The following is a 14,627-nucleotide window of genomic DNA, read 5'->3' on the forward strand; positions in this document are numbered from 1 at the left end:
GATGAAATGGTATATATGTTCCTTTTAACAGAGTGATCCTTATTGAAAATAAATAAATAAATAAATAACAACAACATCCCTGTTCCTTTCAATTTGTGATTTGTTTTAAAATCTTTTGTTTTCTTTCTTTTTGGCAGAGGATGCATTTCATTTAGTATTTGTCAAAAAAAAAAAAAAAAAGTGGTCAGCATGACAGACTGTCAATCCTAAGGGCCCGGGTTCGATTCCCGGCTGGGGCGGAGATTTTCTCCGGTCAGGGACTGGTTGTTGTGTTGTCCTAATCATCATCATTTCATCCCCATCGACGCACAGGTCGCCGAAGTGGCGTCAAATCGAAAGACCTGCACCAGGCGAACGGTCTACCCGACGCGAGGCCCTAGGCACACGACATTTCCATTTATACGGAGGAGTACAAACAGTCGTTTTTCCTTCGCTCTATTTGCGAGTGGAGCAAGAAGGGAAATGACAAGTACTGGTATAGGGCATCCCCTGACACGAACCTTACGGTAGCTTGCGGGGTATCGATGTAGATGTATGTGTAAATTATTTTCGGAACGTCACCATTTCATAGGCGTAGTTTACTACTGGGATCGGTGACGACAGTTGTATTTTTATATCTGTCCAGTCAGATCAATGCAACACACCACCCCCTATTACTTAGAGCTACTGACCCGAAGTAGTTCACTCTTAACATCATTGAGTGCTCTTTTAAAGTAAGAGTATGTATCACATACAAACCTCAACTGGTGTAGTGTTATGTATACTGCTTGGTTTTAAGCATTTCTCAGGAGAAACGTTGCGGCAAGAGCGGAACATCGGGAGGTTATATACATATATGTGCATCTGATAATACCCTTCCCTGGAAAACTTCTTTTCTTCTCATCCCCTCTGTGTTACCACAGATATTGTGCTACTGACCTCATTTGAATTAAGATTGCAGTACACGGGAGATTCCGTTTGCTTCCATGCCATGAGCGAAATGCACAAGTTCTAGTTATTGTTCACCAACCTGTAGTATTCTCTAGTTGCTGTTCCTTGCCCAAAAACCAGCAAGTATATCATGAATCCGTTATATTGAGGCTGTAATAAACTCTTAGCGAGCGCCCGCATCTCGTGGTCGTGCGGTAGCGTTCTCGCTTCCCACGCCCGGGTTCCCGGGTTCGATTCCCGGCGGGGTCAGGGATTTTCTCTGCCTCGTGATGGCTGGGTGTTGTGTGCTGTCCTTAGGTTAGTTAGGTTTAATTAGTTCTAAGTTCTAGGCGACTAATGACCTCAGCAGTTGAGTCGCGTAGTGCTCAGAGCCATTTTTTTCTTAGCGAGGAACTGATGTTTTAGAAATAATAAAATTTCCAATTAATTTGTTTATACTGGATGCCACTCGCTTTTTATTAGCATAATACGAGAACCTGCAAAATTATATTCCACTTCATGGGTCACAAACTGTCCCCAATCTTCATACTTTCATAATAACAAAACAATGAACTGTGTATCTGCGTAATTACTATCAAATTGTTCTGAATTACACGCACGCGTAATCATACTCATTGTTAACAAAGTCTTCGCACTGATGCCCCGGTAGACAACACATGTGTTCTCCAAGACTGTCAGTCCAGTTCTCACATTTATAAACCATAGATTCCTAATATAGTGTTAACCTGACACCGATAGCGGCAGACAAAATGTCTGTCCTTCGACACTATCGAACCAGCCTTGTTTTACAGCCGAACCGCCTCGCCCGCCATCCAATTTCGGCGATCCGAAGATCACCGAAGTGCTTCGCCTGCCTTTTCGTTTAGCAGGTTTTTACTATTCTCCTGATTATTAATACTTGTGCAGTAATGTAATGATAGCATGCTGTACAGAGATGCTTTAATATGAAATGCAAGTAACACGCTCTTTAGTTTCTCTAATATAAATAACGTAAGATTATCTTTTTGACCCTCAAATTCCAAACGCAGCAGTCATTCACGGCCAAGCACGACAATGTAGATGGTCTTTCTCACGGTACCACTGCTTCCTTCTCAACTGGTGCAAAAAGAGCTTCTGGTACCTGAATATGATGGCTGCAAAGCCAGAAACATTACACATCCCCCTCCTTCTGAGATTTAAAAAAATTAGGATGTTCTTCCAGACAACAATAAATGTTCGAAATAAACACATTTTTGTTCGAATTTTTATACACTTTTCAGCTATCATCTCTCAAGAGACATCCATTTCACTATACTTGTAATTTGTTATTGTTTTTCCAAAGTTGAATCTACTTCATAATTTTTCATTTTCAGATTATTAATTTACTTATATACTTATTGACTTACTTATTTTGTGACTAGAGAAGACTGATTGTTACCTTCAATAAATTTGTATTTGACCTTATATCCCGAAATCGTTACACTAGTTACATTATTCTTTTGATACTAAAGATTTTCAGATCGGTATTATTGTTCATCTTTATGTTGTCAGTAGTGTTTTGCCAACTTATGGTATACCATTTAAGCTAGAATACTCTATAGCAGTCCACTGTCTCCTAGTCAAGTTTCAATCGCCAATTTTTATACTGCAGTTAAACTACTTCCAGCATATTGCCGTTCATTAAATTCGACTAAGTATTTCTCCTAAGAAGTTAATCGGCCGTAACACTACTATCGGCGCGTTGCCTTCCTTTAGATTCAACAAAACGAAAAATTTACAGTGCTATTAACTTTTGCACATTGCCATTCTTTAAATTGACCAACTATTTATCACAGAAAATTACACTGCTATACAACTACTATCGGCACATTGCCATCCTTTCGGTTCAATGAAACATTCCTTATACTTTACACTTCTCTTCACTACTGTGTCGGCACCAAGCCGTTCTGCACTTATTTATAGTTGCATGCATCGTAAAGACGTATATTTCACCTAGTGACAAATAAAACAAACACAGCACCTATACATTTCACGGTACGTGGAGTTGGAAGATCTTTACATTCACACTTTTTACCAGAACATACACAAAAAATGAAACAAAATGATCGGGTGGCATTGATGGCCGGGAGGCCCCATCCTTGGAACTTCCGCCGCTGAGGTGCAAGCCTTATTTCAGGCGACGCCACACTGGGCGACTTGTGTGTCGGTGATGATGAATGATGATGAGAACAACACTACACCCAGTCCACGAGGGAAATATATCTCCAACCCGACCGGGAACCGACACCAGGCCTGCGGCATGGTAGACAAACACGTTATCACTCAGCTAAGCTGGCGGTTCGTAACGTACACAAGCAGCCCACAACAGCAACCCATATTGGAGATTATGTTGTCTATGATGTTGTCTTGCATTGCGAAACTCCAGACTTTCTTTATTGACGTTGAGTTCTGTCAGTTCATTCCCCTATCCCCAACCTCAGCATACAGCTCCAGTACAATTAAAAGAAAAAATACAAAGTGCCTTACATTAGTTCCTAATAATTTTAGACAAATTTTGAATAAACATGTTTCCATAGATTATTACAATATAAACACATATTACGTTGCGTTTTGTTTTGATAGTGGGTGTGTATAAACAATCCCACTGTTTACATCGTACTACGACAGCTTTTCTTCAATATTTTAGTTTTGGTCACAGCTGTAGCTACCTACAGCTGCGACATTGTAGTTCTCACTTTTTAAGAGCTCTGTGCTTGCTTGCACGATCTGTTACTTGTAACCCTCATTGGCAATGACTCACGCCGCTAGCCGGCTTCACCTGCTATGCTCTTTAAATCTTACCTGCAGAGGCTTACCATTGCGATTTAGAAACATTGAACGTCTTGGAATCTTGCTTCAAAAAATACACAAGCTCTCAGTTATAAAATTTTTACTTCATTCACAGTATGAGGTAACATTCCTTCTACATTTGAGTGTCACTGTTGCTGGAAAAAGTGCTAGTGGAACTGTATTGATGTAATGACTGTGTATTTTCTACTGACTTTCACACGCGAGCATTATGTGACTTTGTAATGTGTAGGGGCTAATTATCCAATTTTTACCTAGGTCTCTATTCTAACTTCCTTTCATATTGAAAACCAGTGTGTGTTTTTACCCTGTGTACTTCTATTACGTGACGTTCTGTTTAAATCTCATTTATTACGTTTATGTCTCTTATGAGATTTACAAGTCAGTGTTGTGTTTTATGTAGACAATTTCTATACTCCCTTGAATTTCATAAAATAGTTGGCGAAAACCACTTCGCCCATAAATAATACTTAGTGGCCGACTTGAACGTCGACATTTGCTTTTCGTCCCTCACGCATCATAAATGAATGGCCGACTTTCCTGTCGCCTAATAACCACACTTCCGCCATCTCCCACTATGTAAATAATTGGACAACTTTTCTGCCGCCTGACCTATAACTCTCCATTTACCTCTTTTCTCTCTTCGTAAATAACTGAACGACTTTTCTGTCGCCTAATAACCTTAGCTCTATATTTACCATAAACCTCTTTGGCACGACTATTCCTGTAATATCGGTGTATCATAATTCATTACAGCGGAAACCACTTGGCCATTTCAATTCGTAGTAAAGAGTAACGTTTATTTGTGTTGACACAATCTATACACCACCTCAAGACAACATTTAATTACATCCGTAATTTTTGCCACGCGAATTTCTCCTGTTGCACATTGTCACATTCACTTACCTGACTTAGCATCATCCTCTTTTTTGCTGTCTTCAGCTTATTTTTTTGATTTATTTCATCTGTGTTATATATCATGTAATAGCCCTCGTCTTGCTTCCTTATTTCTAAAATAATTTCAGATCTAAAGGTAAATGTATTGTTGTAAATATATATAAATTGTTTCACTAGATGCTCTGTAAAATTTTTGCGTGCATTTAATATGGTTCTGGTGTCTTTTTGTAACTACACTCCTGGAAATTGAAATAAGAACACCGTGAATTCATTGTCCCAGGAAGGGGAAACTTTATTGACACATTCCTGGGGTCAGATACATCACATGATCACACTGACAGAACCACAGGCACATAGACACAGGCAACAGAGCATGCACAATGTCGGCACTAGTACAGTGTATATCCACCTTTCGCAGCAATGCAGGCTGCTATTCTCCCATGGAGACGATCGTAGAGATGCTGGATGTAGTCCTGTGGAACGGCTTGCCATGCCATTTCCACCTGGCGCCTCAGTTGGACCAGCGTTCGTGCTGGACGTGCAGACCGCGTGAGACGACGCTTCATCCAGTCCCAAACATGCTCAATGGGGGACAGATCCGGAGATCTTGCTGGCCAGGGTAGTTGACTTACACCTTCTAGAGCACGTTGGGTGGCACGGGATACATGCGGACGTGCATTGTCCTGTTGGAACAGCAAGTTCCCTTGCCGGTCTAGGAATGGTAGAACGATGGGTTCGATGACGGTTTGGATGTACCGTGCACTATTCAGTGTCCCCTCGACGATCACCAGTGGTGTACGGCCAGTGTAGGAGATCGCTCCCCACACCATGATGCCGGGTGTTGGCCCTGTGTGCCTCGGTCGTATGCAGTCCTGATTGTGGCGCTCACCTGCACGGCGCCAAACATGCATACGACCATCATTGGCACCAAGGCAGAAGCGACTCTCATCGCTGAAGACGACACGTCTCCATTCGTCCCTCCATTCACGCCTGTCGCGACACCACTGGAGGCGGGCTGCACGATGTTGGGGCGTGAGCGGAAGACGGCCTAACGGTGTGCGGGACCGTAGCCCAGCTTCATGGAGACGGTTGCGAATGGTCCTCGCCAATACCCCAGGAGCAATAGTGTCCCTAATTTGCTGGGAAGTGGCGGTGCGGTCCCCTACGGCACTGCGTAGGATCCTACGGTCTTGGCGTGCATCCGTGCGTCGCTGCGGTCCGGTCCCAGGTCGACGGGCACGTGCACCTTCTGCCGACCACTGGCGACAACATCGATGTACTGTGCAGACCTCACGCCCCACGTGTTGAGCAATTCGGCGGTACGTCCACCCGGCCTACCGCATGCCCACTATACGCCCTCGCTCAAAGTCCGTCAACTGCACATACGGTTCACGTCCACGCTGTCGCGGCATGCTACCAGTGTTAAAGACTGCGATGGAGCTCCGTATGCCACGGCAAACTGGCTGACACTGACGGCGGCGGTGCACAAATGCTGCGCAGCTAGCGCCATTCGACGGCCAACACCGCGGTTCCTGGTGTGTCCGCTGTACCGTGCGTGTGATCATTGCTTGTACAGCCCTCTCGCAGTGTCCGGAGCAAGTATGGTGGGTCTGACACACCGGTGTCAATGTGTTCTTTTTTCCATTTCCAGGAGTTTATATGTTGTGTTTTTTTTGCTGGTGTCTCTGTAATCCCATATTTCGTATACTCGGGCACGTCCATATAGTTCCAGTAAATTACTGTTTTTCACTCGTGCTATGCAGATGTTTTTTCTTCTGGGTTACTTTGTTTGTGTCATAGCTCGTTTCTTTGTTCTCACATTCAGTTTAAGAATTTTTTGGTCATCGTAACTATATAGTGAAGAATGTTAAAGAAGACAGATACGGTTGTGAATAGAAGAAGAGTAAGAACTAACAGCAGGAAAAGAAGGTGAAGTAAGCTGTCGGTTAACTCGGCCACCTGGTAATCGCCGGTTATCTAGTAATACAAAGAAAGTTGTTGGCCTCTGCGGTAAGTATTCATAACATCTTTTCGTGTCACCGTTTGACATTTCATGTAATAATTGTTGGAGCGACATCTCTGTGGTAGAATGAGGCATTTCATTTGCAACATTCTCAAATTCAACAACGTAATGTACACCCATGTGATGCTTCATAGAACTGAACCCATAAATTTGGCTCTCATAGACGAATGAAGTAAACATTTGTCCACATTTTGCTAGCGGCCTTTGACAGAAGCTGGCTGTCAAGTCTATGTTTATTTACATCTTGACGCCATTGAACTTCTAGCAGCTTAGTAATATCCGTTTGTGCTATAATGACTTTTTATAATGACTTTTCATCATCAAACCTTCTGTGAACTTATACTTCACCCCTCACTCTGGTTTGTGCACTGCAAGATCAGCCTCGATTCAAAAATGATTGAACCAATTCTTTATATGTTTTACATGTGTTATTGACCCCTGTTCCCCATGACTTTTTTTCTCCTTGTAATGCACTGTTCACAAACTTGGTTTTTTGTTTTTCTGTCATGGTTTCAGGAGTGATGCCACGAAACTGCGTAATGAAGGGAACTCAGCGTATAGTTCCCGTACTAGAGAAAGCATTAGCGTGATTTGCTGCGTCACTTATATAGACAACACACTTTTTTCCTTCTTGTTCAAACCAAATTTCTACTTCTTGTTTAACTTCATTTTCTATATTTGTCTTGCATCTCAGGAAGTACTTTCTGCTCTGTTTCTCCCAATCTGCCCAGAAACGCACTTACGTTGCCTTTACGAGATGATTCTATATGTGAAATATTACGACAAAGTATTTCCTAGCCAGTTTCGATACTCTGTTAATTACTCGTGATGCCTTTGCTTTGCTCTTTCCTTACATTACTACTGCCATTAATTGTTTTTTGTATTACTCCATTTTGATCTTGTAAATTCTTCTCTGACTTTTTTGATTTCATGGTCAACATTCTGATTTGTTTCCGACTTCAAACTTTACCCCATTATTTTTTTCTCTTAACGTATTTTCCTGCTGCATACCACAGTTTTAACTTCAATATTTGTAACATTTTGTTCCAATGGATCGAACTCACCGTTGGGTTGACCTATTCCTGCTTTAATTCCTTTAAACCCTGTATCTTTTTTATTGTGTTTTACTAAATTCCTCCAAATTATCTTTTTGTTCTCGAAAAATCAGTTTTAGCATAAGCCTTACATACTGATCATCCTGTGTTGTCAAAGGGTCAGCCGATGCTCTACCATGTCTTACTTCCCTTTCCCCAGAAATTTTACTAACACTAATGTTCCAATTACAAATCTTGGATTACCAATTATGTAAGCGCAACGTTTAGACTATATTTCCTCCTCGACGCACTGCCGCTGACTCTCGTAGCTGTAGGCCGCACCGCTGGCAGCAACTCCACTACCGTGGCGTGCTGAAGCTGACACTTCAGTCGCTCCCTGTACTGCTAACTGCACTGGCCGCTGCTTGCTGCCTCCGCATATGTTGTGTGCGGCTGCCTTGACGCTGCTCTGCACGCTGCGCAGTCTCGTAGCATGAAGACTTATAACGTAACCCCACACGCCGCGCACAACGTTAATTTTTATTGTCGTTGCACTTCCGCACTTCCCATTCCTACTATATACCGATACTGCCTTCACGGTTACAAAAAATTTGATTTTATGGCATCAGTTACTATAGTTCACCTGAAGTTAAAAACAAGATCCAACGTAATTCCAAGGCTAATAATCACAGTTTTTATACACTTCATTGGTCGTTCACTGTTCACCCGGCTCACAGTCCTTAGACAGGTCACTGGTCGGTTACAGTTAAGAGTTCTCGCAAATACATTTTAGTCTTATAATTCCGAAACGCTTCGATTTTTTCCGCAAAGGTTGCCTTGTACAGCATGTCGAAAAAGAGAGGGAAAGAGGAAGGGTATATGTGATAAACTGCATCCCTTGAAAAATTCTCTTCTTCATACTTCATCTGTGCTACCACAGATGGCGTGTCAGTGAACTCATTGGCCCTAAGATTTCAGTATACGCGAGCTGCCTATTTGCTTCCACTGCCCTGAGTGGAATGCATAAGTTCTAATTGATGTTCACCAACGTGCAGTCTTCTATAGTTGTTGTCCCTTGCGCAAAAACAACACGTAGATCGTGAATCAGTTATCTTGAGGCTATAATAAAATCTTAGCGGCGAACTGATGCTTTAGGAATAGTTAAATTTCCAATTAGTTTTTTTTTTTTTATACGGGATGCCAACCGCTTCTTGTTAGCGGACTACGAGAAACTGCACCATTATATTCCACTTCATCTCAAATCTTCATACTTTCATAAAAACAAATTATTGAACTGCCTATCTCTGTAATTACTATCAAAAAGTTCTCAGTTACAGGTCCATATAACCATACTCATTGCTAATGAAGTTTCAACTTGATGCTGACCGCGGCAGACAACATGTATGTCCTCCGACACAGCCGAACCAGCTCTGATCTTACAGACGACCCACTTCGCTAGCCATCCAAGTTAGGCGCAATCCGAAGATCACCGAAGTACTTCGTCTGCCTTCTCGTTTGGCAGTTTTTATGATTCTGCTGGTTATTTATATTTGAGAAATAATGAAACGATAGCACACTGTTGAGAGATGCTTCGATAAGAAGTGCAAGTAAACACTCTGGTTTAATTTTTCTGCTATTAAGAACTTAAGATTGTCATTTTCGCGCGCAACTTCCGAACGCAGCAGCCAATCGCGGAGACGGACCAGAATGTAGTCGCTCTTTCTCGCGATACTCGTACCGAACAAGCCAACTGCCATCGGTACCACACACCCGCAGTACGTCATCTTCCCACCTCTGCATTCTCAACTGGTGTAAGAAAAGCTTAGCTTCTTTTACCTGAATATGCAGGCTACAAAGCCAGAAATATGACAACGTTAGACAGAAATGACTGCAGAAATAGGAATTTGAAGTGCTGGTAGTGTCGACAAATGCAGAGTACCTGGTTCTTGTCAGTAAAATGTCTGTGTAGCTCTTCAGATGGTCTTAAATCGTTTTATGAGTCAGTGTAATACATTATATTCCGTTTTTACAACATATGCCACTCAGTAAATGCCGTATCCTCCCACTACATCTAAACTGACAGTCCTACATTCCTTGCATTTCCACATCGCCTTTGGCAGTGCACCGCACAGAAGGACACCACGAAATCTTTGGATACTGGGTTTCTCGACAATTTTAAGCAGATTCGCACAGGTAAGTGGGCTGTCTGGTAGGGTTGTAAGAGATTTCCTTATGAACAGTCCAAGTTGTTTCTTGTATGGTTTTAAATGTACTGTTTTACCGATAGCGATAGCCTACACTTGTTATACTTCTTAGATTCCTGTAGTTGCTCTATGCATTCTGTGAATTATTTACAGTGTGGGCTACAGCAGCAGCTCTTCTCATCAGGGAGACTATAGCCAACAATCTGGCTAGTACTGAAATTAGAAACCAGATGCTTCTGTTATAAATTGTTTAGGTACTGATAAAACACTAGGAGTTTTAATACTGCCTTTTTATGTTTGTCTCTACTTTAATGGACTTTTAGCCGCTGCCACTACTGACTGTGTGCAACTTTTTTTTTTTCAAAATGCCCTAAAGGTTCAATATTGTTAGCGTACAATCAGTTACAGTCATAATTTGTTTGAAATTTATTCGAGCACCCAATTTAAGGATGGCATACATTTCTTCTTCAACTACGAAACTGAAGTACATTATGATACGTCTACATCCTTTCTTTCTCTACAATGCAAAGAAAAAAATAAAAAAATTGTGCACACTTTCCTATTCACTCAATATTTATTGTTACAGCAGTGCACATGGAATACATGAAATAATTACATTTATAGATCGATAGCACAACCAGTTCTGAAGTATCGTCACATGCTGCACCTCATTTATCATTGATTCTGGCATCCAGTCGATCGTACAGATGACGAATTTTGTCCTGTGATACGTCACTCCACAATTACCCAACCTGTTTACATAGTTTTGTAAGAGTTATTGGTTGAGAAGCAGCACGAGTCTTCCCGTCCCAATTTATGACGCATGTGTTTGATTGGACACAAGGTTGAGCTGTATCCTGTAGTAAGAACACATCACCTTCCTGTTGCAAGAACGGCGAAAGAACTAGTCTAACTCTATTATGCACGGACCGAATGCTAGTTAGCGTCCCCTCCACAAACACCAAAGGTGAATGAGAGTTTGAGCTTATCGCACCCAAGACCATAAGGCCTGAGGCCAGTGTGTCTTGAAGGAAAGTGCTCTACGATACAGTGCTCACCAAGTCTATGTCGTACGCACAAACGACCATAAATCGCCTGCAGGCAGAATCCGTTCCGTCACTGAAGCCCACGACGCGCCATTTCAAGTGATGCTCAGACGGCACTAGTCGAGTCCTGCATGTCGATGCTGTGGCATGAGTGGAAGACTGATTAATGGCGTGCGAGCTCATAGTCCCACTGGTAATGAACGGTTGACCAGTGATACCAGCATGGTTGCACAGCTCATGCAGCACGTATCACTTGTGTGGCAGTTCTCCTAAAAGACCATCCCGCAGGTCGGAAGGCCACAATTCGACCGCTTTCAAACTCGCTCAGTAGGAAACACGAGTGCGTTTCCGTGGCATCGTTCCTGCTTGCTTCACACATTTGCACTTCACTGAGCCGCCTGGTTGTATGCATTGCCTATTAAATTGGAGACACAGATGCCACTTTGGTAGCTATGCCATCATGCTATCTGTTGACATATGACACTGAAAGCATTATAGTACATCTACTATCCCCCAGGTGGCATATGCCGTCATAGGATCTTTGTAGGTGTCCTAATTTTTTTACCAGCTGTATATTTGCTTGACTTTATCAGCTAATATCCACTCTGCTGCCGGATGATCTTTATTCGTAGTGTAAACATTATCGTACTTCTTCGAGACATCGTCTAGAACTAAGGAGAATCAAAAAATGACTTACACTTCCAAGTGATGGCAATTTATTAAACCACATACAAGAAGGGAACATCGCTACGACATACAATGTAAGTTGACTTTTCCACGTAGTCCCCAAGAGACAGCAACGTTTCTCGAAACTGCCAGCCAACTTTTCGATTCGGATGTGTAGGAATTACTTCCAGCGCTATGTAAAAATCTGTGTACAGCTGCTTTCACCTCCTCATCGTTTCGGAATAGTCGTCCGCCGAGATCCTCTTTCATCTTGTCGAACACATGATATTTGCATGGCGCTACTTTGGACTGTATGGAGACTGCTGCCACACCTCTCACTTGAATCGCTGCAACAGTTCTGACGTTTGGCGGGCCAAGTGCGGTTTTGCGTTCTACAAAATCACACCGGCTCTCAGTTTCCCCGCCTCTTTTCCTTAATTGCCTTCCGCACGTGGTGCAACGTTTGACAATATGAAGCCGAGCTAACTTTAATGCCTTGGTCATGAATTCCAAGTCCATCACACCCTCTACATCAGTGAACACTGTCGCCATCATCTTTCCTGCTGAAGGTTGGACCCTGGCCTACTTTCGTTGTGGTGATGTGATGTGCAATAATTACTTCGATGTTCGCTTTGCTTCTGGGGTGAAGTGGTGGAAACACGTTTCATCCCTTTGAAACTTTTGGCGTGCACAGAATACTGTTCCAAAAATGCCAGTGGTGACTGGAAACGTTGTCCCTTGCGCACCCGTTTGTCCCATCTGGTACTCAGTTTACGATATCCAAGGTACGGGGGAACAATAGAGAACACACTGCTGTATGAAAAGTTCAGCAATCTGGCAACTCCCTGCAGTGTTATGCGCCGATCCTCACTAATAATCACATCCACGCGGTCAACATTTGCAACGGTACTGCACTTGCGCATCTTTCTTCGCGATACTCGTCGTGAAATCCGTGCATCAGGCGTCAAACTGCTCACACGGCTTTATAATAGCTAGGAGAGAGACTGTACGCTCACCATATAAAGCAGTGATTTCATGATGAATGTCCGTGCATTTGCGCCGTTCAGCCCACTGAAATACGATCGTTGCTCGCTCCTCAATGTTGTAGTAAACATCCAGCGGACGTGCCATTGAGCCTAGCCCGCTCTGCACACGCAACACGACGGGATAGCACACCACCCGTCCTATAGCACGTGTCAGCAGTTAGGGGTCGCGTGCTGCACATTGGCCACTATCGCGACACACAACGTGCTCGCGCGGCGGGCTACTTTAACTTCCTTTTTAATTCGACCTCGTGTAATAATTCCCTTTATCTTCACAAGCTAGACACTTTGTCAGCTGTGTTCCGGAACCATAGAAGTTTTATCCAGGAAAATACATTTCAATTGGTAATTTACCAATTTACCAATTTCCTATCACTAATGTTGCGCTACTGCATGACTTGAGATTTAAGTGTTTTGTTTATATACCAAATGCGTCTTGTAACACGCTCTACGAGAAATAAAGCGTTTAACAGCTTCTCCGTAACTCTGTTGAGTAAACATTTCCAGAATTTTTTTAGCCTTCTCTTCATCTTCACTGTCCTTTAAGAGGTAAATTTTCAGGTTTCTGTGTTGCACTTTGGAAACTGTGAATATCTCCGCTGACCAGCTTGGCAGGTAATATTTCTGAAACGCAGTTAAGTATTTCTAAATACAGATCAAATAACCCAAATTTCAGATAAAATGTATGCATCGTCAATAAAAAAGAGTGTCTCCTTTCTTCTGAAGTTTGTTATCGTGTAGATGAATACGTTTCACTTTATTCATATGACGTCTGTCTAGATCGATTATTGCACTCAGCTGCTAGAGGGAGAATGTCTTTCCATTTATATGATGCTCGAAGGTTAAATATCAACGACATATGTTTTTTTTATCGTTCTATTCAAACGTTCCACAATACTTCATTCTTATGGGTGAATAGTGGCACGTCTCTCCATACTCCATCTGCGTGGCACGCTATGGTAGAGAGTTACACGGTAGCACGGGAGCACGGTAAACACCGAGTGTTCCACTGGAGCTGGCTATGAAGAAGTGATTAAGAAGTAGAAGAATAAAAAGACAGACAAACTCCTAAATGAAGTAAACATAAGGGGCGATCAAAAAATTTCCATTTGAGGTTGTTGCTGCAGCGTAAAGGCAACAACCCCAACGTATGTGCATAAGCACCAGCATGTAGGCGAGGGATTAATGTAGCATTCGCGACTTCCTGATGTGTTTCCTGTAAGTGCTGAAAAGTGAACTATGGCTAAGTTATTACCAATTGCTTCCAAACAGGACCAACGTGAGGTTGTTATTTTCTCAGTTGCCGAAGGACATACACCCGTACACCCTACATCGGAGCATGAACACTGTGCACAGGGCAAGTCTGTGGGAAACCACCGTTGTGATAGCTGCGACAAGGGGAGCTGTAGCTTCACATTAACGCTCGTCTGCGTATGGAAAATGTCTTAACGCAGAAGTTACGCCAGAAAAAAAATGAAAAAAGTAAAAACTAAAAACTTCAACAGTCAAAGGTTCCTGTCCGACGAGGATATCTAGCAGACAGTTACGGGCTCCTTCGCGTAGCAGGGTGCTGTGTTTTACAAAACGATGTGTCGGTGGAAATGTTGCCTCAGTGGTCTCAGCTCGATTAGCATAACGGTTCTTGACTGTACGGCCTTTGAACGGAAGCCTATTGATCGCCCGTTATATAGCGTTTTGTCACTGCTGGGAAAAGTGTCACGTTGAAAGTTCCCGATTTATTTCGAGAAAATACTAGACACCGTTTTACTCTCCGGTAAATGGAGACAAGTTCATTAAAGTTGGTAAATAAGTTCTCGACATTGAGCGTCCCTACGTTAATCGTCCGCAACAGAATTGTTTCTTTGACGGTCTTCTGTGCAATGTTGCTCCATTTACATCTCTTTCTCACTATATCTTCAGGAGAACTGGTGCTATCCTATGAACAGTATACATCTAAA

This window comes from Schistocerca serialis, chromosome 4, assembly GCF_023864345.2.
Source record: "Schistocerca serialis cubense isolate TAMUIC-IGC-003099 chromosome 4, iqSchSeri2.2, whole genome shotgun sequence".
Taxonomy (NCBI): domain Eukaryota; kingdom Metazoa; phylum Arthropoda; class Insecta; order Orthoptera; family Acrididae; genus Schistocerca; species Schistocerca serialis.